Source organism: Pongo abelii, chromosome 10 (assembly GCF_028885655.2).
Source record: "Pongo abelii isolate AG06213 chromosome 10, NHGRI_mPonAbe1-v2.0_pri, whole genome shotgun sequence".
In the NCBI taxonomy this organism is placed as follows: Eukaryota; Metazoa; Chordata; class Mammalia; order Primates; family Hominidae; genus Pongo; species Pongo abelii.
In genome coordinates, this window is record NC_071995.2 from 6,329,133 (window position 1) to 6,356,728 (window position 27,596).

The 27,596-nt window shown below is 48.0% G+C and overlaps 1 protein-coding gene and 1 long non-coding RNA gene across 6 annotated transcripts in view; one reads left to right on the plus strand and one right to left on the minus strand.

Annotated features, from left to right (window-relative positions):
* Positions 1–27,497, minus strand: LOC129049303 (uncharacterized). Of its 5 annotated transcripts, XR_008512294.1 has the most exons (5): positions 27,388–27,497; positions 26,368–26,503; positions 17,934–18,042; positions 1,527–1,659; positions 1–166 (listed from the first exon to the last, which is right to left on the minus strand). It is a non-coding gene; the product is annotated as an uncharacterized LOC129049303 (long non-coding RNA). The 5 variants fall into 5 exon arrangements; XR_008512295.1 differs by lacking the exons at positions 26,368–26,503; positions 27,388–27,497 and adding an exon at positions 19,921–19,974; XR_008512296.1 differs by lacking the exons at positions 26,368–26,503; positions 27,388–27,497 and adding an exon at positions 19,855–19,936.
* Positions 20,012–27,596, plus strand: part of PLEKHG6 (pleckstrin homology and RhoGEF domain containing G6) — a 34,632-nt gene continuing 27,047 nt past the window's right edge. Inside the window, exon 1 of the mRNA XM_054527868.2 lies at positions 20,012–20,167. The gene's annotated coding sequence lies outside the window, so the exon portion shown is untranslated. The remainder of the gene's footprint in view (positions 20,168–27,596) is intronic.

Below are 27,596 nucleotides of genomic sequence, written 5' to 3' on the forward strand. Positions count from 1 at the left end.
AGGGGAACATAGTAGGCACTCACCACTCACTGTTGAGTGGTAAATAAGTTTATTCAACAGATGTTTATTTCAACCTCCTCAGCACCAGGCCCCATGTCTACACAGTGAAGACAGACGCAGTCTTAGCATTTCTGAAGTTTGCAGTCAAGCTTCTTATCTGATGAAACTAAGGCAGGTAGAGAAATGAATGATTGGGTATGATGTCCACCCTCCTGGGGAATGTGGTGTCTTTACCGAGAGTTTTTAGACCACAGGAATGGCCCTCTAACTTCAGGTTTCAGCCTGGCTATTTCCAGGCAGGGCAGCCTTCTGGGTGCATCTCAGATTACACCTGGGAGGCCACCCCACCCACACATTCAGCCTGCCAGAGCCCTGACCACAAAAAAAGGTGTCCGGAGACAGCCACCTGCCTTCCTTTTTTTTTTTTTTTTTTTTTTTTTTGAGACAAACTCCATTGCCCAAGCTGGAGTGCAGTGACGTGACCTCAGCTCACTGCTCAGCTCAGCACTGCTCAGCTCGGCTTGGCTTCCAGGGCTCAGGTGATTTTCCACCTCAGCCTTCTGAGTAGCTGGGACTACAGGCATGCACCATCACGCCCAGCTAAATTGTGTGTGTGTGTGTGTGTGTGTGTGTGTGTAGTTTTTGTAGAGACAGGGTCTTGCCATGTGGTCTCAAACTCCTGGGCTCAGGCAGTCTGCCCACCTTACCCACCCCAAGTGCTGGAATTACAGGCATGAGCCACGGTGTCCAGCCTCCCGCTTCATTGCTGAGACGTGCTCTGTAGCAGTCAGGGTCTCAGCAGCAAACAGAATGTATCCAAAAGGGGTGACCAAGGAGAATTAAACAGAAGAGCTTATCATGGAGAGGTGGGCAGGGCTGAGGGAAATCCACAAGGAACAAGGGACAGTGAGGCCCACTGCAGCCAGCAAGAGCCGAGGCCCCTCCCCTCCAGGGCTGGGGAGCAGGGGAAGGAGCAGGGAACCCGACCCAGGAGACCTGGAGCTTCGGTGGGAGCTGCTGACAGGGGCTGTGGCCTTCAGGAGAGGGAGGTAGCCACTGCCCACCAGCAGCCCAGCAGGGAGTGGGCACCCCATCTACTCTCCTCTCACCCTCCGATTCCTGCTGGTGCCTCCCGCTGGCTGACCGGAACCCAGATGGCGAGGGAACCCGGCAGAAGCAGCGCAGAAGTCAGCCTGGTGGGCCCTGGGGCATGGGAGCGGGGTGGAGTGCGTGTCTGCGGGGCACACAGGGAAGGGCCAGCACACGCTCTTTATCCCAGAGGCCCCACCTGCTTCCTTTGGTCAGGCTGGGAAACTGAGGCAAAAGCAGCTCAGCCTGAGGAACCTGAACTCCACACCAGGCAGAAGCCTGAGGGGTTCCAGCTGGGAAAAGGCACAACCACCATTATGCAGTTTGGGGCTGGGGGGGAGGGGTGTGGGTGTTTGGCTATCACCATGGCAACCACGCTAAGCTGCCATCCAGGTCAGGCCAGGGAATGGCTGGAAGTCACTTTTTCCATCACCTACCCATTCAGTCCCATCCCTCTTTCCTTCCTTCTTGGCCCCAGAGTGACTTCCCCTGCTGCTCCACTCCCAAGCACAAGAACAATGGATGCTGCTGGCTCAGGGTAGGGTGATAAGCTCAGGCTGGCATACCATGCTGTGGGGAGAGGAAAGGAGAGGGGAAGAAGTTACAGAGGGAGATGGCACAGTGGGTACCAGAGAACCCAGAGCGAAGGAGGGAGGATTACAGCAGATGGCCGCTGTCCAGGAGGGGTGACCTGCCACCTAGAACGTTCAGCCTGTGGTCAGCAGGCAGCTTTCATTGGTGTGGCGACACCAGGGCATACCAAACTCTGTCCTGCCCCTGCCCCTGCCCCTGCCAGTGGGATAAGGAGCAAGGCCCAGGATGGAAGGGGATTTTAGTATTCCCTCCTTGTAAATGCAGCAAAAATGGTTACCAGGGGGCTGCAGATTCTAGACAGACAGGGCACCAGGTCTCCCTCCAGGAGGGACTCCTAGAAGAAGGATGTTCCTTTTTGCTTAGAAAGGCAAAGGTGGGAAGGGAGGGGGCCACAGCCTCAATCAGGGGACTTCATTGTGACACAGGCTTTTGATGCTGGTCAGTCCTGCTGGGCCGGGTTACTCCAGGAAGCAGGGCGAGGGCAGCCCGCCAAGCCACCCTCCTCTCCCACAGGCCTCCCCTCAGCCCTGCTCTGCAGCCCCTCTCAGGGCCACTTTGCTCTAATCCTCCTCTCCGCCCTCCTAATTCCAACCTGCCCCCTTGAGCTCATTTGGTTCAGATTCCTCCTCTGCATAAAGTCTTTGATCGCTGGCCACATAGGCTGCACTACCCCGGTAAAATTCCAACACATTCACTGCTCAGAGCACGCAGTTCTCACCCAGCATGATACGGTTACCTCCCTATGTGGATTGCCTTACTGCCCTACAAACAGCCCAGAATTGCCTCAAACCCACCGCCATGCTGGGTGCATACAGCAGGCACTCAGTGCGTACACTCGGATTCAATGAGGAGCAGAGGCAAGATTCTAGGACCTCCCATTGTCAGAGACTTTAATATCAGCTGCTGACATCTTGGGGGTTTCCTAAAAAGGGCAATTACCCCTCACTCTGCCAACTAGGCTAGAGAAAGCTCCATCAGGATCACATTGGTGTCACTCACAGTCACCAAAGCATGTCTTTGCAGACTATCTTATTTGAACCACATTGCAATCTTGTGAGGTACCCATTTAACAGGTGAGGAAACTGAGGGTCAAAGAGGTTAAATGGCATGTCCCAGGGTACACAGTGAGTCTAGAACACAGGTCCCTAGACTCCTAGCTTAACACTTGGAACCCAGGAAAAATACCTGCTATCCAAAGAAGAATAAAAAGGGCTATCAAGCCAGGTGCAGGTGCTCACGTCCCAGCACTTTGGGAGGCCGAGGCAGGTGGATCACTTGAGGCCAGGAGTTCGAGACCAGCCTGGCTAACATGGTGAAACCCCATTTCTACCAAAAATGAAAAAAATTACCCGGACATGGAGACACATGCCTGTAATCCCAGCTACTCGGGAGGCTGAGGCACGAGAATCACTTGAACCTGGGAGGCGGAGGTTGCAGTGAGCCGAGGTCGCGCCACCGCACTCCAGCCCGGCCGACAAGGCAAGACTCCGTCTCAAAAAAAAATAACAAATGCTATGAAGCTGGCAGATACCAGACCCAACATTACTCCAGGGTGGAAAGCAACACTGAAAGAGAGGTAGAAACAACTTGCCCCACAGGAGGCGAGATGCGATCCCTCCCTCCAGCTCACACAGGGAAGCAGACACACGCATGGAGAAGCAGACAGATGTGAGAGCTCACGATAGTTCCCGGGCTGCCAGCATGGCCACTCTGAGCCCTCAGGGTTCAAGGGTCCAACCCCAGGTGAAAAGCTCAGAGGAGGGTCTACTCTGCCCAGAACCTCTGAGGGAATGAACACCACTGGGAGGGGGAGAATACTGGTGCCTGGTAAGGAGAGAAATCCAGTAAACTGAGGCAGGGGCCAGAAGAGGCTGAGAAGGGACAGGACTCCAAAAGCAGCACTCACCTCCCAAGAGATTCCTATTGAGTAAATCTGTGCTTCTGCCTGAGCATCAGGATTTCCACAAGCTAGGCTGAGGTAGCCCTAGGAATCTATACTTCGAAGAAATGGTTCCTGTGATTTTCCTGTGCAGCTATGTTTACAAACTTCAGGGTGGACTCCCTTTCTTCTCACTGGTAAAGAGTGCCCAGGATTTTCCCACTAGGGCGGTTTTGGAATAGAGGTTAGAGGTGAGTGCTGCTTTTGGAGTCCTGTCCTCTACCTCCCAGGTTCAAGCAATTCTTTTGCCTCAGCCTCTCCAGTAGCTGGGGTCACAGACGCACAAACACATCTATAAATATAATTATATACCTCAAATTATACACATAAAATAATACAGTTGATCCTTGAACAACACATGCAAGCACTGGGGCTTCAATCCTCAAGCAGTCAAACATAATTTTTTTTTTCAATGACAGCGTTCTCGCTTTTGTCCAGTCTGGTCTTGGACTCGGGTACTCAAGCAATCCCCCAACCTCAGCCTTCTGAGTAGCTGGGACTACAGGCTCCCACACCTGAGTATAACTTTTGGCTCCCCTAAAATTTAACTACCAATAGCCTACTGTTGACTAGAAGCCTTGCAGATAACATAAACAGTAGGTAAACACGTATTTGATGTTATATGTATTATATACTGTACTCTTACAATAAAGGAAGGTAGAGAAAATATTATTAGGAAAATCATAAGAAAGAGAAAGTGTATTTACTATTCATAAATGGAAGTAGATCAGGCATAAAAGCTGAGGAAGAGGGGGAGGAGGGAGAGGAAGTTTGGTCTTGCTGTCCCAGAGACAGTAGAAAATTCTCGAATAAACGTACTCTCGCAGTTGAACGCCCTGTTGCTCAGGGTCACCTGTATCTGTAAAATGCAATCTTAGTGGAGTGCTGACTACACGCCAGGCACTATTTTAGGCACTCTGCATGCACCTTGAGAGTGGGAGGCCCAGCAGGGCTGACTTGTGAGTTCTGGCACTTTTGGAGAGTCCCTGCGTCCCTGGGCGGGATCTCCAAGGTGAGGCCAGTGGACCACGTTTGGCAAGTTTTCTGCAGCTTTAACACACTCGGCTTCTGCGCCAAATCCTGTCAGGACACCTTCTTCAACCTGCCAAGCGGGGACCCACCCAGGAGTTCCTCTTTTTTCCTGATTCGCTCTGAGAAGAGGCCGAAACACCGGGGCACACCCAAGAACAGAGCGGGCTTTCTCCCCATGTGTTTTGCCAGGGGGCTCATTTCCCCCGCGGCGGCCGCCCATGGCCGGGCCTTGGCAGAGCTGTCCCTCGAATCCGGACCCAACCCAGGCCGGCCCCGAAACCCGCTCTGGGAGGAAAGCCACGCCCGGCCCCAGGAAACGAGCGACGGGAGGGCCCGCGGGAACGGCCCGGCCCAGGCCCGCGCGCCCTGCCCTGTGTTCCCGGGAGGCGCGGTCTCCTGGCGGCAGGGGAGTCCTGGGAGGACGCAGGGCAGCACAGAGCCTGGGATCCCCGAGGGTCAGGGCGAGCCGGAGGCCAGGGCGCGGGCGGGCGGGGAAGCCAGGGGCGGAGGGGGCGCGGTAAGCCCACGGAGGGCTGACTCATCCTCGCGCCGCCCTGACTCACCCGCGGCCGCCCTGGCAGCCCCGTCCTGCCGCGCCCCCTCGCGGCCACGCGCGGAAGTGCAGCCGGGGTGCCCCGCCCCGCCCCGCCCCTCCCGCGCCCTCCTCGGAGCGCCGAGCTGGCTTTGAGCTCAGGCGAGAAAGCGCCAATCGGCGGCAACCCGGGAATCCAAGGACAAATGGGGGAGTATTTTTCCATTTTCTTGTAGATAATGAGGTCTCGCTCTGTCGCCCAGGCTGGAGCCCAGTGGCGCGATGTCGGCTGACTGCAACCACCACGTCCCAGGCTCAAGCGATCCTCCCGCCTCTGCCTCCTGGGTAGCTGGGACCACAGGGGCGCGCCGCCACACCCGACTAATTGTTTCATTTTTTGTAGAGGCCGGGTCTTGCGGTGTTGTCCAGGCTGGTCTGGAACTTCTGGCCTCAGCCCATCCTTCGGTCTCGGCTCCCAAAGCGGTGGGATTATAGGCATGAGCTACTGCCCCCGCGCCCACTTCTGCTTCTAAAAAATGAGTTTCAGGGCCCTCCCCTGGTACCCCAAGCCAAGGCCAAGTGGGAACTGGAAGCTGGAACAGCCCAACTACCCCCCCAGCCTGCAGAGGAGAGACCAGAAATAGCCCTTAGCTTCCAGGGAGACGGCAAGTGACCTGATCCTGCGCCTGCCTGGTCGGCAGGCCCTTGACAGCAGTGGCCTCGTCTGTCTTGCTCTCCACCCGATCCTGACTTGTAAGCCCCGTTTGCCCACAGTAGTCCCACAACAGAAATGTACGAAATGAATGGATGGATGAGGGGCTCTGGGGTGCAAGGGAGAAAGAAGCAGGCAGAAAAGCCTTCCTCATCGGGGGCTTCCTCCTCCACTGTCATCCCCCAAGGGACTAAGGTCCTGAATGTGAGTGCCCAGCAGATCCATGTCTGGCCCCAGCACCCTGACTCACAGCCCTCTGCCTGGGACAGTTACCCATTTCTCCTTCCTGGTGGAGCTGGGTCCTGAGATGGTGGCGAATTCACTGGCGTTGAACAGAGACTGGACTAACGAGGGTGACCAGCACTTACCCGGTGCCACCTACCATTGTGCTGAGACTTTGCACATAGTTTTGTATTTAATACACCTACCTGGGCGGGAGGGGGCTGCTATTGTTGTGCCCATACTAGGAGAAGGGAGTGAAGACTTAAGGAATGGCTTAAGGATCATTTGCATAGCTCTTAGTTATTTGGACCGCACATTCATTTAATTCCACAGCAATGTGGGGAATGAGGGACTTTTCCCTGCTTTCCAGGTCAGCGACAGGAAAAACAAATGATTTGCTCAAGGCCACACAGCCTCAGTCCTCAAACACCAAGTTCTGGCCTTTTTCCATTTCCAGCCACTGCCACTCCACCTTTCCCCACCCCTAGGCAGCAAGAGTGACTCACTCTCTGAACTCACTCCACATCCCAATTCCAGTACCCATGAGTAACTCTCCCTTTGGATAGCTTTGCACCAAGAACAAACCTAAATAAACCCTCTGCTGGGAAGTGAACTCCTCCTGTTTTGTTCCTGCTGTGTCTCCAGTTCCTAGAATGGCCAGCTCCTGGGGCTCAATAGGTTTGCTGAGTGAATGAAACCTAGACCGAAGGAAAGCCAGGCAGTGCCTAACAGACCTCAGAAAGACTGGAGGAGAGGGAAGGGAAGGAGTGGGGGTGGGAGTTAGTTCTGGTCCTAAACCTCCCCAGAAAGAAAAGAGATACTTCCTAGCATTCCTTTAGTGGCCAGTCTTCATGCCTCATATCCTATGGGGTCAGAAAATTCTTCCTCACATCTAGCATTGATCTTATTCTCACATTCCCCACACACCTTAGGAGCAGGAAGTGAGGTTGGTGTCCTCCAGGCTCCACATGGCTGCTTCCAGAAGTTATGCCCCACCCCCGCTCCCACCCCACCCCCTCCTTATGAACATCCTTTCGGGGCATCCCATTCCAGCACTTTCTCCTCATCACTGTCTTCCATCGGCCTCCTGCTCAGCCCCTGGCTCCCATCTTGCTCTGCACCCACTCCTCTCATTATTCCAGGCAGCCTCCTCATCCGGGCGGGGGACCCGTCTGCCACCAGGACCTCCTTGTTCCTTGTCCTCTTCTGCTCTGATGACCACTTCCTCCACCCCAGCCTCCCACTCCTGGGGCACATCCTGACCTTGTCGTTTACCTGAAACTGACCTACCTCCGAGACCCTGGCTCCATCTCCCTCTCTGTCCACCTGTCCCCCAAAGCCATCCCTCCTCTGGCTTCTCACTTCAACCAGCAGAGAGACAAGTGTTCCTCGTGAGAGCCACTCCTTTGCAGAAGTCCCCCATTCTCTTCCCTCTCTCTCCCTCCCTCATACTCTCCTGACAAAGCCTTGCCCCGGATGAACCGCTCCAGGCCACGCCAACAGCGCCCAGCATTGGTGGAGGAAACAACCACCAGAGCAGATGAGGGCACTGTCACTTCTTGTCGCCACCCTCCAGTGGGCTCCCAGTGGCACCAACAGACCTAAGATGTTTGTGAAGTAGGTTCTCGCCCACTCTCCGCTGTAGCCACCATGCACAGTCTCCAGCGGCCTAGAACTCTTCTCCCCCAGCCACGCCCCCGATTTCACCTGACACACTGCTCCCTTCGTGGGGAATGTAGAGTCATCAGACAAGAACTTTCTTAACTTCCTAAGGCCAAATTCACCACTTACATGAGACCCCGCCTCCTATTTCTCTCCTGATAGCACAGAAGAGGGGCCCCCAAAAGCCAGCCGTCCACAGGCGCCCTGGGCTCTGTCCTCTCATGTGTCCCCACTCTGCCGACTGCACCTTTACCCTCTCCCTGCCACATCTTCCCTTCAGCATCAAAACATGCATTTGGGGGCTGGGTGCGGTGGCTCGCACCTGTCATCCCAGCACTTTGGGAGGCCAAGGCGGGCAGATCACCTGAGGTTAGACGTTCGAGACCAGCCTGGCCAATCTGAGGAAATCTCATCTTTACTAAAAATACAAAAATTAGCTAGGCGTGGTGGCGCTCGCCTGTAATCCCAGTTACTCGGGGGGCTGAGGCAGGAGAATTGCTTGAACCCAGGAGATGGAGGTTGCAGTGAGCCGAGATCGTGCTACTGCACTCCAGCCTGGGTGAAGAAGTGAGACTGTCTTAAAACAAAACAAAACAAAACAAACAAAAAACATGCATTTGGTAGCACGGGCATCTTAAAAAGCCAAAACGATCACCCAAAGCGCCTTCCTTTCCACCTCCCCCTCACTCACGACTGCCCCATTTCTCTGCTGTCTTTCAGAGCCCAGCTTCTCCGGAGCTGCCTGCTCACAAGGCTGCACTCCCTCACCTCCATTCTCTCTTGCCTGGACTCTGCCGCTCCCTCCCGGCTGAAACTGCTCTTGTCCAAGTCACCAACAGCCTCTGCGCTGCCGAGCACAGTGGGTGCCTCGTCCTCTCCCCATCATCCTTCACAGCGGACACCTCCATTGTGGGCCACTCCCTGCTCAGTCAGCTCTTGGCACTGAGCCCCCTGCTTTTCCTCTCACTCTGTGCCCCCTCCACCCAACTCTAAGCATCAGGGGCTGGTCTCGGCCCCCTTCCTCTCCATTTGCACTCCTCCACCCAACTCTAAGCATCAGGGGCTGGTCTCGGCCCCCTTCCTCTCCATTTGCAATCTGCCTAGGCCTAGGCCATCGCTTACCTTAGATACCATCCCCAGCACCTTGACTCCCAAAGTCTCTCTCCGGCACAGACGTCCACTCAGCTCAAGACTCATACCTGACTGCCTACTTGACCTCACCACTTGAAAGCCTCCAGGACCTTAAAACAGAGCCTCACTGTCCACCCGTCCCATCAGCAGGCCCACACTACATGACAGGCCAGCCCAACTCTGACCCAGACCACGGAACACCCTTGCACTTTTCACTGCGCCCAATCTCTCCTCCACCCCAGCCAGAGTGATTCTGGAATTTGTACCAAGTTCATGTATTTTATAATTTCTAAAACATTAATTAAAAATAAAAAAAACTTGAAAGCAGGGTATCAAAGAGATACCTGTACACCCAGGTTTACAGCAGCATTATTCGCAACAGCCAAAAGATGGAACCTGCCGGGGTACAGTGGCTCACACCCATAATCCCAGCACTTTGGGAGGCCAAGGCAGGAGGATGACTTGAGCCCAGGAGATCAAGACCAGTCTGGGCAACATGGCAAGGCTCTGTCTGTCCAAATTTTTTTTTTTTATTTTAAAAATTAGCTTGGTGTGGTGGTGCTTGCCTGTAGTCCCAGCTACTCGGGAGGCTGACGCAGGAGGATCACTTGAGCCCAGGAGGTTGAGGATGCAGTGAGCTATGTTTGTGCCACAGCACTCCAGCCTGGGCAACAGAGTGAGACTCTGCTGCAAAAACAAAACAAAACAAAACAAAAAAAGGAAACTTCCCAGTGTCTATCAGCAGATGAGTGGATAAACAAAATGCTACATACAGTGGAACATTATTCAGCCTTAAAAAGGAAGGAAATTCTGACACATGCTATAACATGAAAGAACAGTGAGGACATTATGCAAAGTGAAATAAGCCAAGGACAAGTACTGTATGATTCCACTTAGCGTCGTCAAGATCACAGAAACGGACGTAGAATGGCAGCTGCCCGGGGGAGAGGAGAATGGGGGGTTATTGTTTAATGGGTTCAGAGTTTCAGCTTGGCAAGGTGCAAAGAGTTCTGGAAATAGGTTGCACTGCAGTGTGAATGCATTTAGCACAACTGAAATGTACCATTAAAAATGGTTAAGATGGGGCCGGGCGTAGTAGCTCACGCCTGTAATCCTAACACTCCTAGAACCCGGGAGGCGGAGGTTGTGGTGAGCGGAGATCGCACCATTGCACCCCAACCTGAGCAACAAGAGCGAAACTCCGTCTCAAGGAAAAAAAAAAAAAAAGGTTAAGATGGTATATTTTCTGTTTTTTTGGTTTGTTTGTTTGTTTGTTTTGCCATGATTAAAAAGAAAAACCCATAAATTAGCCCAAGTTTCTTTCTCCCTTGCTTTTACTTTTTGGTTTTTTGAGAGGAAGTCTTGCTCTGTCGCCCAGGCTGCAGTGCAATGGCGTGATTTCGGCTCACTCTGCCTCCCGGGTTCAAGTGATTCTCCCGCCTCAGCTTCCACCATGTTGGTCAGGTTGGTCTCGAGCTCCTGACCTCAGGTGATCCACCTGCCTTGGCCTCCCAAAGTGCTGAGATTACAGGCGTGAGCCACTGGCCCAGCCTCTCCCTTGCTTTAAACTCCACGATGGTGTCCTGTTTCCCTTAGAATAAAATCTGAATTACTGACCTGGCCTAGAAAGCCCTGCTGACTGTACCCCCTGCCCAGCCAGGCCAGGCTCTCCCTCCCTGAAGACTGTCCCGGCTTCACCTTGAGCTAATATGCTGTTTCCTCGGACAGGCCTCCCCTAGCCAGTGGAACTGCAGGTTTCCCCACGGTCTCTGCTGTACCCTGTTCATTTCTTTTGGAGCACAGTTCCCAGTGTGTAGCTACACGCTGGTGTGTTTAGTGTCTATCTCCCACCCCCACAACCGCCGCCACCACCTCCTCCAGGCATGAAGCTCCCCGAAGTCAGGAACCAACGCTGTTTGGTCGCCAGACTATCCCCAGCACCCAGCACAGCTCTGGGCATGTCCTTGGTGCCTTCCACATCTTTGCTGATGAATGGGTGAGGCTGTCTCTCAGTGCAGCAACAGCACAGAGTTGGACACTCCAGGAACTGAACCCCAGCCTCACCACTTCCTAGCTGTGTGACCTGGGTAGTCTTTAGCCTCTTTGAACTTCAGGCTCTTCACTGGTAAAATGGAGACATCTTGCAAGGTAGTTTGAGGCTTGTATTAAATAACCTATATAAAGTGTTTGCCCCTGGTCAACCAATTGGTCCCTAACATCACTGTATGCTATCCCTTCAAGGGGGTACTACTACTTAGGCAATAATTCTTGACTTTTGGTGGGAGAAGACGGTCACATACACCTTTGAGAACTCGATTACAACTATAAAACTACCTCTAGATAGAGGTAGATACACTTACTCAGACATATATATATAACTTCTGAGGTTCACTGACCATAAAAAGTCCTACCATGGTTGCCAGGTTAAGAACCTGAATGTAAGGAAAGAAACGAAATTAATGTGGTTAAAGAGCTGAAAGGTGGGTAGCCCTCAAGAACACGTGGAGAAGAATAGGAACGCCAGACCCGGGGGTCCAAAGCTGGCGTCCCTAGTGCCACAGTGCCCTCTGGTGGTAGACCATAATCATTGCCACGTACTCCCAGGCCAGAGGAAGAAATGTAGGACTTGGAAAATGCCCAAGTCCACTCTGTCTCCCTTCAAGCCTCCAGATGGCCTCTGTACACCCATCTGTCCTTCAGTCATCTTCCCCACAGCCCATCTCTTAGGAATTTGATATCTCTTAAGGCAGTGAAATGTTTCTCAGAGTGAGGCCCAAGGACAGTTTACTCAACAGGTCCTCAGGTAGACAGTTTCAGAGGACAACGTGATCAACAATTTTGTTCCCCTACTTTTCATAGATCTGAAAAATGACAGTGATTATGGCTGTCACAGAAATATCATTATGTTCTAATAATGATTATGTTTTTAATAATTATTACAATCTTAAAATTGGCACAAGGGGTTTCCAGGACTGCTTGAATTACCTTGACTAATCCTTTTGTTGGCTTGTTTGTTTTTTGAAACAGGGTCTCACTCTGTTGCCCAGGCTGGAGTGCAGTGGCTCAGTCTCAGCTCACTGCAGCCTCAACCTCTGGGGCTCAAGAGATCCTCCCACCTCAGCCTCCCAAGTAGCTGGGACCACAGGCATGCACCACCATGCCTGGCTAATTTTATTTTTTGCGGGAACAAGGTCTCACTATGTTTCCCAGGCTGGTCTCCAACTCCTGGGCTCAAGCAATCCTCCTACCTCAGCCTCCCAAAGTGCTGGGATTACAGGCATGAGCCACTGTGCCCAGCCACCTGGGCTAATCTTATTTTCCATCCTATGCATGTTTTTGTTTATATTTTAAAATATGCTTTATGCATTCATATGGTTGTGCAATATCTTCAAATTACAAAAGTTATTAAATGGCTCAAAAGTGCTTCACTGACTCATCAGAGTAGCAATGAAAATGAAAATATATATCTGACAGCTCAGAATAATGTCATCCGTATAAACAGTGAACAGGATTTCACTGGGAATATAAAATAGCTGTATGTGTTAGGAAGAAGGAAAAATGCAAATGATTATTTAGCCCAAGCAGCAAAGAGAAACTGTAGAGAAGAGCTACCTCAGAGAGTATCTAGAAACTGAGTTTTACTGGCTATTCACTCCTTGTCCCCAGGAAATTATCTGCTATGAAATATCAGATCTTGGCTCGAAGTCATCAGATCTTTTGTATCAGTCACAATCAGAGTCTACTGATTTTTTTTTTTTCCCAAATAAGCAGAAAGCAACATTTCCCAGAATAAAAATTTAATTTTGTGCAAGAATATAGCATATCCTTCAAAACTGCCCTCACTCGTACAGCTGCAAGTCACTGGATGGCAGAGACGCCAGACAAACCAACGGGGAGGTTAATGACATTAACACTTACAGAGAAGCAGTTTTATCAGATGCCACTGTTGTATGTCACATAACAATGGCAACCAGCACACAAGAGCAGTCACCATGATGTGTATGTGGTGGCAGAGTCCTTTTTTTTTTTTTTTTTTGAGACGGAGTCTCGCTGTGTTGCCCAGGCTGGAGTGCAGTGGTGTGATCTCAGCTCACTGCAACCTCCAAGCGATTCTCCTGCCTCAGCCTCCTGAGTGGCTGGGATTAAAGGTGTGCACCACCATGCCTGGCTGTTTTTTTGTTTTTGTTTTTGTTTTTGTATTTTTAGTAGAGATGGAGTTTCACCATGTTGGCCAGGCTGGTCTTGAACTCCTGACCTCGTGATCCGCCCACCTTGGCCTCCCAAAGTGCTGGGATTACAGGCGTGAGCCACCGCGCCCAGCGAGAGTCCTCTTTATGGCTAAACTCCTTATGTACGGACTGAAATGGCTTTCATGTGACTCAGGCTGCAGTCACAGAGGACACATTCCTTTTGACGTGGTCATGTGGAAACAGGCAGCATGTACAAGGGAATGCTTCCCCGTTGCTCCAATGCCCCACTCCACACACACACCATGAGCTACTCTGACCCTAGAGGGCAAAGGTGAACTGCGTTGTTTTAATTTGGCATTTTTATTGAGATACAGTTCACATAATTTAAAAGTCACCATTTTAGGCCAGGTGCGGTGACTCACGCCTATAATCCCAGCACTTTGGGAGGCCGAGGCGGGCAGATCATGAGGTCAGGAGATCGAGACCATCCTGGCTAACATGGTGAAACCCCGTCTCTACTAAAAATACAAAAAATTAGCTGGGCGTGGTGGCGGGCTCCTGTAGTCCTAGCTACTTGGGAGGCTAAGGCAGGAGAATGGCGTGAACCCGGGAGGCGGAGCTTGCAGTGTTGCAGTGAGCCGAGGTCGCACCACTGCAGTCCAGCCTGGGCAACAGAGCAAGACTCCGTCTCAAAAAAAAAAAAAAGTCACCATTTTAAAGACCAGGTACAATGGCTCACACCTGTAATACCAACACTTTGGGAGAACGAGGCAGGCAGATCGCTTGAGCTCAAGGGTTTGAGACCAGCCTGGACAACATGCCCAAGCTCCATCTCTACAAAAAATAAAATAATTAGCCCGGTGTGGTGGTGTACACCTGAGGTGGGAGGATCACTTCAGCCTGGGAGGTTGAGGCTGCAGTGAGCTCTGATTGTGCCACTGCACTCCAGCTTGAGTGAAAAAGTGAGACCATATTTAAAAAACAAAAACAAAAACAAAAAAAGTTAGTCCGAATTCTCTCCCTATGCTGTCCCCTGGCAACTGCTAATCTATTTTCTGTCGCTATGGATTTGCCTATTCTGGACTTTTTATATAAATGGAATCATACAATATCTGACCAGCTTCTTAACAAAATGTTTTCAAGCTTCATGCATGTTGTAGTATGCAACAGAACTTCATTCCTCTTTACGGCTGAATAACATTCCATTGTATGGTTATGCCACATTTTGTTCATTCATTAATCACATCACTGGATGGACCTTTGAATTACCTTGGCTAATTTTTTTTTTTTTTTTTTTTTTGAAGACAGGTTCTCGCTCTGTTGCTCAGCCTGGAGTGTAGTAGGGCGTGATCTTAGCTCACTGCAGCCTTAACCTACCAGGCTCAAGAGATCTTCCCGCCTCAGCCTCTCAAATAGCTGGGACTACACATGCCACATTTAGTTCATTCATTCATCACATTGCTTGATGGATGTTGGGGTTGTTACTACTTTTTGGTATTATGAATAATGTTGCTGTGAACATGTATGTACAAGTCTTTGTGTGAACATGTTTTCTCTTCTGTCAGATATATACCAACAAGTGCAATTGCTGAGTTATATGGTGATTCTATATTTAACCTTTTGAAGAGCTGCCAAACTGTATTCCACAGCAGCTGAATCACTTTACATTCCCACCACCAGTATATGAGGGTTCCAATTTCTCTATAATCACACCAACACTGGTTTTTTTTTTTTTTTTTTTTTTGAGACGGAGTCTCGCTCTGTTGCCCAGGCTGGACTGCAGTGGTGTGATCTCAGCTCACTGCAACACTGCAAGCTCTGCCTCCCAGGTTCACGCCATTCTCCTGCCTCAGCCTCCCGAGTAGCTGGGACTACAGGTGCCCACCACCACGCCCAGCTAATTTTTTGTATTTTTAGTAGAGACGGCATTTCACTGTGTGTTAACCAGGATGGTCTTGATCTCCTGACCTCGTGATCTGCTCGCCTCGGCTTCCGAAAGTGCTGGGATTATAGGCGTGAGCCACCGCGCCTGGCCTGTTTTCCCTTTTTTTATTGTATAGCTATCCTAGTGGATGTGAAGGGATATCTCATTGTGGTTTTGATTTTACATTTCCCTAATAACTAATGATGTTGACCATCCTCTCATGTGTTCATTAACCATTTCTGTATCTTCTTTGAAGACTATTCAGATGCTTTGCTCATTTTTCAAATTGGGTTGTCTTGACTGTTGAGTTGTAAGAGTTCTTTGTATAGGTCGGGCACAGTGGCTCACACCTGTAATCCCAGCACTTTGGGAGGCCAAGGCGGGTGGATCACCTGAGGTCAGGAGTTCAAGACCAGCCTGACCAATATGGTGAAACCCTGTCTCTACTAAAATAACAACAACAACAACAACAACAACAAAATAGCCGGGCGTGGTGGCGTGCGCCTGCAGTCTCAGCTACTCAAGAGGCTGAGGCAGGAGAATCACTTGAACCCAGGAGGTGGAGGTTGCAGTGAGCCGAGATTGAGCCATTGCACTCCAGCCTGGGAGACACAGAGAGATTCCATCTCAAAAAAAAAAAAAAAAAAAAAAAAAAGAGTTGTTTGCATATTCTGGATGTTAGGCCCTTATCAGATAGATATTTTGCAAATATAGTCTTCCATTCTGTGGGTTGTCTTTTCACTATCTTGTTGGTATCCTTTAACCTACAATGTTTTTAATTTTAGTAAAGTTTGATTTCTCTTAATTTATTTTATTTTTTCTTTGATTCTTGTGCTCATTTCTAAGAAACCATTTCCTAATTCAAAATCATAGAGATTTTCACCTGTTTCCCGCCTCCCCCTTTTTTTTTTTTTGAGACAGGGTCTCCTTCCACTGCCCAGGCTGGAGTACAGTGGTGCGATGTTGGCTTACTGCAGCCTCAACCTCCCAGGCTCAGTGCTCCTCCCACCTCAGCCTCCCAAGTAGCACACCATCATGGCTGGCTAATTTTTTAAATATTTTGTAGAGACAGGGTCTCATTATGTTGCCCAGGCTCCACCTATGTTTCCTTCTCAGACTTTTATAGTTTTAGCTCTTACATTTAGATCTTTGATATATTTTGAGTTAAGTTTTACGTATGGTATGATATGAGTTCAAATTCATTCTTTTGCATGTGGACATCGATTTGTTTCAGCATCATTGTTGAAAAGGCTATTCCTTCCCCCACTGAATGGTTTTGGTAATGTTGGTAGAAGGCAATCGACCATAGATGTGTGGACTGGATTCTGTTCCGTCGGTGCGTGGACTGGATTCTGTTTCACCCGTGTGTGGACTGGATTCTGTTCTGGCGGTGTATGAACTGGATTCTGTTCTGTCGGTGTGTGGACTGGATTCTATTCCCGTCGGTGCGTGGACTGGATTCTGTTCCATCCATCTATTTATCTATCCTTATGCCAATATCACATCATCTTGATTACAGTAGCTTTGTAGTAAGTTTTGAAAAGTAGGAAGTATGAATCCTTTAACTGTGTTCTTTTTCAAGATTGTTTTGTGTATTTTAGGTCCCATGCAATTCTGTATGAATTTTAGGATCAGCATGTCCATTTCTGGGGCTTGAGGGGACAGTTTCAACAGGGATTGCATTGAATCTGTAGATAAATTTGGTATCAACATCTTAACAATATTAAGTTTTTAGACAATAAACATAGGCTGTCCTTTGATTTTATTTAGACCTTGTTTAATTTCTTTCAACAATATTTTTCAGTGTACAATTATTGCATTTCTTTGGTTAAATTTATTCCTGGCAGGGCGCGGTGGCTCACGCCTGTAATCCCAGCACTTTGGGAGGCCAAGGCGGGCAGGTCACGAGGTCAGGAGATCAAGACCATCATGGCTAACACAGTGAAACCCCGTCTCTACTAAAAATACAAAAAATTAGCCGGGCATGGTGGCGGGCACCTGTAGTCCCAGCTACTTGGGAGGCTGAAGCAGGAGAATGGCGTGAACCCGGGAGACAGAGCTTGCAGTGAGCCGAGATGTTTCCACTGCACTCTAGCCTGGGTGACAGAGTGAGACTCCGTCTCCAAAAAAAAAAAAAAAAAAAAATTTATTCCTAAGTACTCTATTCATTTTGATACTATTCTAAGCAGACGGTCTTCTTAATTTCATTTTCAGGTTATTCATTGCTAGTGCATAGAAATGCAACTGATTTTTGTATATAGAAGAGCCCAGAACTAGTAATGTAAGTGATCTTGTGTCCTGCAACTCTGCTGAACTGGTTTGTAGCTCTAATTATTTTTTGTAAATTCTAATTATTTTTGTAGATTCCTCAGGGTTTTCTATGTATAATATCATGTCATTTGCAAACAGAGATAGTTTTACTTCTTCCTTTCCATCACACAAGTTTTTTTTTAATGCAGGATGACACTTTGTGACATTGATATGCTAACGAAGAGCATTCATCTAATTGCAAAGGGTTTGTTCAAGTAGTGTATCTTAGTGACACACCAGAACCTATGACTCAGGACCAGCATTTTACAACCTTAGTGTTAGAAATAAAATACCAGGATTTCTTGAACTTAGAACTCTGGCACAGTTGCAACATCAACGCTTTACTGTTTCCCAACATTGGATTTTTTTTTTTTAGAAAGAAATAAAAAACATATTATTGAATATATTTTAAAACCACTGAGATTAAAAGGTAAACTTCATGTTATGTATATTTTACCACAATAAAAAAATAGTTGAAATTCAACATCAGAACATGAAGTACTTTCCAACGAAGCCAAGGGTTGGATAAGAAATCTATTTTCCACCATCACCCAGGGTTAGAACAATCTTCCAAATTTTGAGTGTAGTGTACTTACAGATGTAGGTCCTGGTGGTGTGGCAAATCACCTTCCCTGAGAATGTCCACCATAGTAGTCTGACACCAAGCTGAATATAAAGTCTAATGAAGATGACAATGTCCTTCTCCTTGATTTAAAACAGAGACACTGTTGTTACTTTTTTTGTGTTTTAATACATTATTTTAAAATTTAAGACAAAATTTTTTTGAGACAGGGTCTTGCTCTGATGCCCAGGCTGGAGTGCAGTGGTGTCATCATGGCTTACTGCAGCCTTGACCTCCCAGGCTCAAGCAATCCGACCACCTCAGCCTCTGCAGGCAACTGGGACCACAGGCAGTGCACCACCACGCTGGCAGTGACAATTTTTTTTTTTTCCAAGACAGGGTCTCACTCTATCACCCAAGCTGGAGTGCAGTGGCATGATCTTGGCTCACTGCAACCTTCGTCTCCCAGGTTCAAGCGATTCTTCTGCCTCAGCCTCCCAAGTGGCTGGGATTACAGGCGCCCACCACCATGCCTGGCTAATATTTGTATTTGTAGTAGAGATGGGGTTTTGCCATATTGGCCAGGCTGGTCATGAACTCCTGACCTCAAGTGGTCCACCCACCTTGGCCTCCCAAAGTGCACAGATTACAGGCATGACCCACTGACGGCGCCCAGCTGACAATTTTTTAAGTTGACCCAAAATTTTGGCACTTGGTGTGTATTAAACACCCGTTAAAATGGCCCATGGAAGCCCAAGTTTGAGACATTTATTTGATAGAAAGAGCACTGGGCGGCCAGGCATGGTGGCTCACACCTGTAATCCCAGCACTTTGGGAGGCCGAGACGGGTGGATCACGTGAGGTTAGGAGTTTGAGAGCAGCCTGGCCAACATGGTGAAACCCCATCTCTACTAAAAATACAAAAAAATCAGCTGGGCGTGGTGGCAGGTGCCTATAATCCCAGCCACTTGGGAGGCTGAGGCAGGAGAATTGCTTGAACCCAGGAGGTGGAGGTTGCAGTGAGCCGAGATCCTGCCATTGCACTCCAGCCTGGGTGACAGAGCAAGAGTGTGAAAAAAAGAAAGAAAAGAAAGAAAAAGAAAGAAAGGAGAGAGAGAGAAAAGGAAGGAAGGAAGGAAGGAAGGAAGGAAGGAAGGAGCGAGCACTGGGCCAGGTGTGGTGGCTCAAGCCTGTAATCCCAACACTTTGGAAAGCCAAGGCAGGAGGACTGCTTGAGCCTAAGAGTTAGAGACAAGCCTGGGCAACACAGAGAGACCCATCTCTATTTAAAAAAAAAAAAAAAAAAAAAAAGTTTAAAGAAAGCACTGAACTATGAGCCAGGAGCTCTAAATTCTAGTCCTGTTTTAGACCTTGGCTATGTTAAGCAACCTTTATAAGCCAATGTTTACTCATTTTCAAATGGATTGATATTTCTTGCCCTGGCTTCCTCACAGGGCTTCTGTGACAAGCAAATGAGAAAATAGATGCACAAATGCTTTGTAACCTATAAGCCTTTGTGCAAATGTGTGAAATGAAATAATCTTTCCAAAGTCCACCTGTCCCTCTGACTTCCCCTTCTCTTGGTTCCTTTATACATCATATATACATCTCTGCCAGTTGCCAAACAACTGCTCCTCCCAGCTTCGCATTTACGTATCTGCCACCACTTTGGGGAACAAACTCTGCTTGTCCCCAGTGAAGAAAGGGGCCAGGTCTCCTAATCCTGCTCTAACTCTTCCTGGAGTCTCTCTCTCCATCTGCTGGGCTCCTCCTCTAGTTATGCAGAGGTAACAGGGCTTCTGATCAGCTTAGAGCTGCCCGGTTCTCTCTCACTCAATGGACGTGGCCCCAGCCCTGACTGCAAAGATCTGTCCCTTCACTCCACTCAGCTCCTTGTCCTAGCCTTCCAAGGAGCCCCACATCTGAGATTCCATAGACAAAGACACTCCCCCCACCCCCGCTGCTGCAGGCTGGGAAGCTGCGAGGAGCTCTGAGCCAGAACTGGGAGAGGACAGCCCCACCTTGCAGACCCCACCCTCTAGGAATGGATTTATGCTTCATTGTTGGTGGGAACCATGGCAACCACAGATGACCATGAGTCAGTAGATAATAAACAGGATTCTTTACAAACAGAGGTTACCTGGGACAACCCTGGGAAGGTGAGGCCCTGGATTTCGTGGTCTGGCCTCTGAGAACCTCCTAGCACCCCAGAACTCCCAGACAGAATATTACGTAATGCCAACGAGCACAGATCAATCATCTGCACAAGTAAGTCCTTCTGGGGTTCCTATTCCAGATGCCCTGGCACTCTGAGCTCCCCCATCGAAAGCTTCTTTCCATTCCTCAAACTCACCATGTGGTCTCTTGGCTCTTAGCTTTCCTACCCAAGCCCCCAACTCCTTGAAATTCTCTTCCCTCTTCTTACTCACAAAATACCTATTCATTCTTCAGACCTCAGCTTAAATGTCGGGACTCTGGCATAAATGTCCCTGATCCCTGAAAGTGTCAGAAACCTCAGAAAAGAGGGCCAGGCATGGTGGCTCATGCCTGTAATCCCACCACTTTGGGAGGCTGAAGTGGGTGGATAACTTGAGGTCAGGAGTTCAAGACCAGCCTGGCCAACATGGTGAAACCCCGTCTCTACTAAAAATACAAAAATTAGCTGGGCGTGGTGGCAGGCGCCTGTAATCCCAGCCACTCGGGAGGCTGAGGCAGGAGAATTGCTTGAACCCAGGAGGCGGAGGTTACAGTGAGCTGAGATCTCACCACTGCACTCCAGCCTGGGCGGGAGAGTGAGACCCCAGAAAAGATGAGATCTTACTTCTCCCTCACATAGTCTGAAGACGGAGCACTTCCCATGGAGTGCTGATGAAGTGCCGGGGTCCTAGGCTCCTTCCCGTGTGCCAGCCCTAGGGCAAGTCTCTCAGCCTCAAGGTCCAGGACAGCAACATCTGTCCAAACAGCAGGATGGACAACAGGACAGGATAGGAACGAAGTAGGAGAGGGGCCAAGGACTCATGCTGGCTGGCGTCCCGCCAGCCTTTTGACATGAGTCACCCTTCCACCACTTTATAAAAGAAAGGTAGACCTCTTATCAGTGGTAGGCAATAGCAGGGTAGTGAAAACCGTTTCCCCACCACCGCCAAGGCAGGGAATAGAGACTGCATTGTCCTTAGAGAATTGTAAACGAGTAACCAACGAAAGTTCTTTCTTATCACCTGGGCCAGCAATCCTAAACAATGTCAGTGATAAAACATTCCTCCCAGAAAAAGTATTTTATTGGTCTAAGTTCTAAATCTAAATAAATGCTGTCATTACCACTGAGTTTTAATTATATGTGAACTTCGGCCAGGCACAGTGGCTCACGCCTGTAATCCCAGCACTTTGGGGGGCCAAGGCAGGTGGATCACCTGAGGTTAAGAGTTCGAGACCAGCCTGGCCAACATGGTGAAATCCCATCTCTACTAAAAATACAAAAATTAGCCAGGCATGGTAGTGCACGCCTGTAATTCCAGCTACTCAGGAGGCTAAGGCAGGAGAATCACTTGAACCTAGGAGGCAGAGGTTGCAGTGAGCCGAGATTAGGCCACTGCACTCCAGCCTGGGTGACAGAGTGAGACCCCATCTCAAAAATAAATAAATAAATAAATAAATAAATAAATAAAATGTGAACTTCAAGTTAACTTGTTTTTATAACTTAGCATTTAAATAACATTATCTCCTATGCAGAAATTAAAGCTGAAAACTCGTTATACAGTGGGCCCCCAACATCCGCAGACTCAGCTACTTGGGTTTCTTCCTTCTGGCTGGTCAGCACCTCCGTTCCTGTGGAGCTGCTGTGGAAGCAGGAGCTTGGGAGAGCCAGAGTGACACCATTTTACACTCAACTCCATCTTTTTGTTTTGTTTTGTTTTTTTAATTTAGAGACAGGGTCTCCCCATGTTGCCCAGCTGGTCTCAACTCCTGGTCTTAAGTAATCCTCCCGACTCGGCCTCCCAAAGTGCTGAGATTATAGGTATGAGCCACGGCACCCGGACAATCAACTCCATCTTAAAACTAGAAAGGCACACACACACAAAAAGCTAGAAAGGCACATTCCTTGCTGATCACAGCCTATAGTCATGGTGTGTTTACAGTTGAAGAAACAGTCTAAAGATGCCTACAAAGACAAGCTCTGACAACAATGGAGAGTCCTCATGTCCTGATACCCGTATCAACATATGCTCTGAAGATAATCATTGTTATACCTTGATGTATTAATACTTACAAGCTAAAACGTCAAGGACAGTTTTCTTTAAATCAACAGAGTAATAAACTCTCTCATGCAGTCTGCTCACCCACATGTAGACACAGCTTAGTTTAACCTTTACATCGACAAGACCCCTATATGAGAAAAACTTAAAGCAAAGCCGGGGCAGTCCTCTGCTGGCTTTCTGAGGACACCCTCCTGTGAAACAGAATAGCTTTCAATAAACTCTCTTCTTACTGCACTCTGTGACTCGCCTTGAATTATTTCCTGCGCGAGATCCAAGAACCGTCTGGGCTCTGGATCAAGACCCTTTTTTCCACTAACAGAACCACATATCTCTGCCTTTCAAAGGTAGATTCAAAAGACACAATGATAGTGCCATGATTGCAAAGACAAAGGAGTAACTTGAGTTATTTTCCTCTTATCTACTTGGACTTTCTATTTGTGTTAAAAATTCAAAACAGTGAAAAGGAGGCCGGGTGTGGTGGCTCACACCTGTAATCCCAGCACTTTGGGAGGCCATGGTGGGAATATCACTTGAGGCCAGGAGTTCAAGACCTGCCTGGCTCACATGGTGAAACCCTGTCTGTACTAAAAATACAAAAATTAGCTGGGCATGGTGGCACATGCCTGTAATCCCAGCTACTTGGGAGGCTGAGGCATGAGACCTACTCGAACCCAGGAGGCGGAGGTTTCAGTGAGCTGAGATTGCACTCCAGCCTGGGTGACAGAGTGAGACTCTGTCTTAAAAAAAAAAAAAAAAAAAAAAAAGCAGTGAGATGGAAGGCAAATTACAAGTTGTAATATTTTTGTTTTATGAGGGCCAATATGAAAACTTCAGTTCATGATTATTGCTGAAAATAACTTTTGTAGAGGAAGCGGGGGTGTTAAGAAATAATCCATGCTGGTCAGGCGCGGTGGCTCACGCCTGTAATCCCAGTGCTACGGGAGGCCAGGCAGGTGGCTCTCTTGAGCATAACAAGAACAATCATAATAATAACCCATGCCACATAGAACACTTCAGGCACCACACAACCTCTCAACTTTCCCAAATTTTAAGATAGAATGCTTGGAGCATAAAAGCTTCATGGCCCTGAAAAAAGGATGCTTCATAACATTGGTTTGAGTTGAACCAACGAGTGGATAAAGAAAATGTGATACATATTATGCAGTTGGAGACCACGATTCTAAGGGAAGTAACTCAGGAATGGAAAACCAAACATCGTGTGTTCTCACTTATAAGTGGGAGCTAAGCCATGAGGATGCAAAGGCATAAGAATGATATCATGGACTTTGGGGACTCAGGGGGAAGGGTGGGAGAGGGTGAGGGATAAAAGACTACTCACTGGGTACAGTGTACACTGCTCGGGTGATGAGTATACCAAAATCTCAGAAACCACCACTAAAGAAAGAACTTATCCAGGTAACCAAACACCACCTGTTCCCCAAAAACTATTGAAATAAAATTTTAAAAAATAAATAATAATATCAGTGTGGGCAAGTCTTTGTTTAATGAAATCACCACAAACCTCTTGTAGGTCTTCGTGTCTTCTCTGTCCTATATATATTTTTGTAAAGGGCAAAATGTGAAGTTAAGAAGATATGTTGGGATGTTGTGGGCTCAGATAGGGTGAAGCAGGAGTAGGGACAGTATTACTTTCCATACCCCCAAAGCTCCCCAGGAATACTTGAGTGCTGAGGGAGAGTCAGGTAGTAAGTACTGATAGCGATAGCACCTTACCTCATGCATGTGATAAGCATGAGATAAGCTTGAGGCAGAGCTCCATGCCTTATCTATCTTAAAGAGCATCATGATTCTTAAAAGCACCCGGACAAGGCTGATCTCCTGTGAAGCTCGAGGCAGATCTGCCGCAGAGCAGCTTCTGAACCCTCACACGGAGCCCAGAGCCAGGCTGTCCGCCACTCTAGCGGGACTGCTCTTCTCCAAATATTTTGCACAACTTCAAGAAGGGGGAAGTGAGGCCAGGTGCAGTGGCTCATGCCTGTAATCCCAGCACTTTGGGAGGCTGAGGCAGGCGGATCACGAGGTCAGGAGTTCGAGACCAGCCTGACCAACATGGTGAAACCCCATGTCTACTAAAAATACAAAAATTAGTTGGGCGTGGGCAGCGGGCACCTGTAATCCCAGCTACTCAGAAGGCTGAGGCAGGAAAATCGCTTGAACCCAGGAGGTGGAGGTTGCAGTGAGCCGAGATCACACCTACTGCACTCCAGCCTGGGCAACTGTCTCCAAAAAAAAAAAAAAAGAAGGGGGAAGTGAAAAGTTTCACATTTACTTTCAATAGATGAACATTTCCTCCTCCAGTTAAATGAACATATATCAAAGGCACTTTAGTGTTCTCTATTTACTAAGACTTGCAGGAAAAAAATCTTCATTCCCTTTTGCTCCCAATTATTGAATAATGGAAAGTCACTTTTTTTTTTTTTTTTTTTTTTGAGACAGAGTCTCACTCTGTCACCCAGGCTGGAGTTCAGTGGCATGATCTTGACTCACTGCAACCTCCACCTCCCAGGCTCAAGCGATCCTTCCACCTCTGCCCGCCAAGTAGCTGGGACTACAGGCGGGAGCCATCACATCCGGCTAATTTTTGTTTTTTTATAGAGGGTTTTCACCATGTTGTCCAGGCTGGTCTCGAACTCCTGGCTTCAAGTGATCCACCTGCCTCGGTCTCCCAAAGTGCTGGGATTATAAGTGTGAGCCACTGAGCCTACCTCAGTCATTAAAAAAAATTTTTTTTACATGTCTCCAATTTGCTATCCTTTATCAATCACTTCTCTGCTCATTTATTTATTCCTACCATGGTCTTAGATTAACTTACCGCTGAGATATGATTGTACTGTAAATAATGCATTGAACAATGATCATGAATACATCTTTTGGAAACCTCCAACTTACTGGTGATATATCTTCTTGTTAATTTGCTCTGCACCCTAATTATTCTAGCAATAAATGATTATTCATCCACTGATACACTCGATTATATCATAAACATAAACCATACTTACAATATATCAGGTAATGTTCTAACTAAGTACTTTATATATATTAACTCATTTGGTCCTCACCACAACCATATGATGTAGACACAAATATTATGAAGATTCTGTGGCACAAAGAGGTTAAACAACCTGTCTAAGATCACACAGCCCGTAAGTAGCAAAACCAAGATTCAGACCAAGGCTGCCTAAATCCACACATGAGCCAAACCCCCGCATATATTGCCTCTCTTTGAAAAAATTTGGGGTTACAGAGGTAGCTCTGTCCATCTCACTGGGGAAGAGTACAATCTCAATTAACTTTTTCTTTTTAAGTTGAATATATATTTAAGATATATTTCTGCCATCCTGGACAGCACAGTGAAACTTTGTCTCTACAAAAAATACAAAAATTAGCCAGGTGCAGTGGCAGGTGCCTGTGGTCCCAGGTACCTGGGAGGCTGAGGTGAGAGGATCAAGGCTACAGTGAGCCATGATCACACCACTGCATTCCAGCCTGGGCAACAGAGCAAGACCCTGTCTCAAAAAAAAAAATTATATATATATATAAAATATTTCTGTTTTAATTATATATCAATAATTCTAGTGATATGCAGAGAGAACGTGAGAGACCAAATGGGGCAAAATATCAGTAATTGTAGGTAAAGGGTATACAAAAGGTCATTATATTATTCTTGCAAATTTCTAAAACCTTGAATTTTTAAATAAAAAGTTAAAATTAAAGGGAATTATTTCATCTTAAATGTTAACATTAATAATATGCCAAACGTTACATTTTAAAATATAAAAAAGGTTTTAGATTCAAAAATATACAAAGATGTATGCAGTTTTTCAAAATGCTATTGATAGTAGTAATAGATCCAAAGTTTGAAGGCAAAACAGTATTTTTTTTTTTTTTTTTTGAGATGGAGTTTCGCTCTATCGCCCAGGCTGGAGTGCAGTGGCGTGATGTGGGCTCACTGCAACCTCCGCCTCCCAGGTTCAAGTGATTCTCCTGTCTCACCCTCCAGAGTAACTGGGATTACAGGTGCACACCACCATGCCCAGCTAATTTTTTGTATTTTAGTAGAGACGGGGTTTCACTGTGTTGCCCAGGCTGGTCATGAACTCCTGATCTCAGGCAATCCACCTGCCTCGGCCTCCCAAAGTGCTAGGATTACAGGCGTGAGCCACCGGCCACAGGCAGTTTTAAGGAACATACCTGCTTTTATCTCATTGGCCAGATCTTGCTACGTAGTCACTTGTATCCACTCCCCACAGGTTAGTTCCAGGAAATCAAATTCTAAGATGGGGACATGAATGTAAGAGGTTGATTTGGAAGTCTCTTGAATTTGACCCTTGTGGAGAAATGAAACAGGATTAGGCAGTAGGGGAATGATGCAGCAGCCACAGGCAGCTCTGCAGCTAGGATGGCCCTGCAGAGTTGCCCCCAACTAGAACAAGGGGCCCAGACTTTAATACTTCCACATCAGCCAGCCAGTGGATACAGGCAGCCCCAGGAAAGGGAGCAGAACCTTGAGTGAAGCAGTTCTTCAGCTGAAGCAATCACTGGGAGAGGAGACACAGCTGAAGCTGTCAACAGTATCCACTACATTCCCGTTTTACAGACAAGGAAGTTGAGGTATATAGCAATCAGCTGCGTGTGCTGGCTCACGCCTGTAATCCCAGCACTTTGGGAGGCCAAGGTGGGTGGATCACTTGAGGTCAGGAGTTCGAGACCAGCCTGGCCAACAATGTGAAATTCTGTCTCTATTAAAAATACAAAAATTAACCAGGCGTGGGGGCACGCGCCTGTACTCCCAGCAGCTCGGGGGGCTGCAGCAGAAGGACCACCTGAGCCCGGGAGACCGACACTGCGGTGAGCCAAGATCACGCCACTGCACTCCATCCTGGGAAAACAAAGCAAGACCCTGTCTCAAAAAAAAAAAAAAAAAAAAAAAAGTATAGCAATTAAATAACTTTCCCAAGATCACAGAGCTGGTAAATGGTTGTATCCATTCTCCAACACCACATTAGTGCGGCACAACAAGCACCCAAAAATATCTACTAACAGGCTAATAATAAAAATGTACTTTTGCACATGAATCAATCAGGTTGGCTAAGTCATTCTGCTGATTTGGTCCAAGTTAGTCAGATTTCAGCTGGGCTCCCTCGTGCGTTTGTGGCTATGGGTCAACTTTCCTCTGCCTGGTCTAGGATGGCCTTAGCTAGGATGACTTACTCTGCTGCACGTGGTCTCTTGTCTTCCTGAGCTTGTTTCTCATCATGGTGGGAAGCTTCCTGAGACAATGAATGTGGACAAAGCCTTTGGCGCTCCAAGACTAGAACGAGTCCATCATCACTTCTACCACATTCTATTGGCCACAGCAAATCACAAAGCCAAGCGCAGAGTCAGTGCGGAAGGATCTTACCAAATGGCATGGACACTCA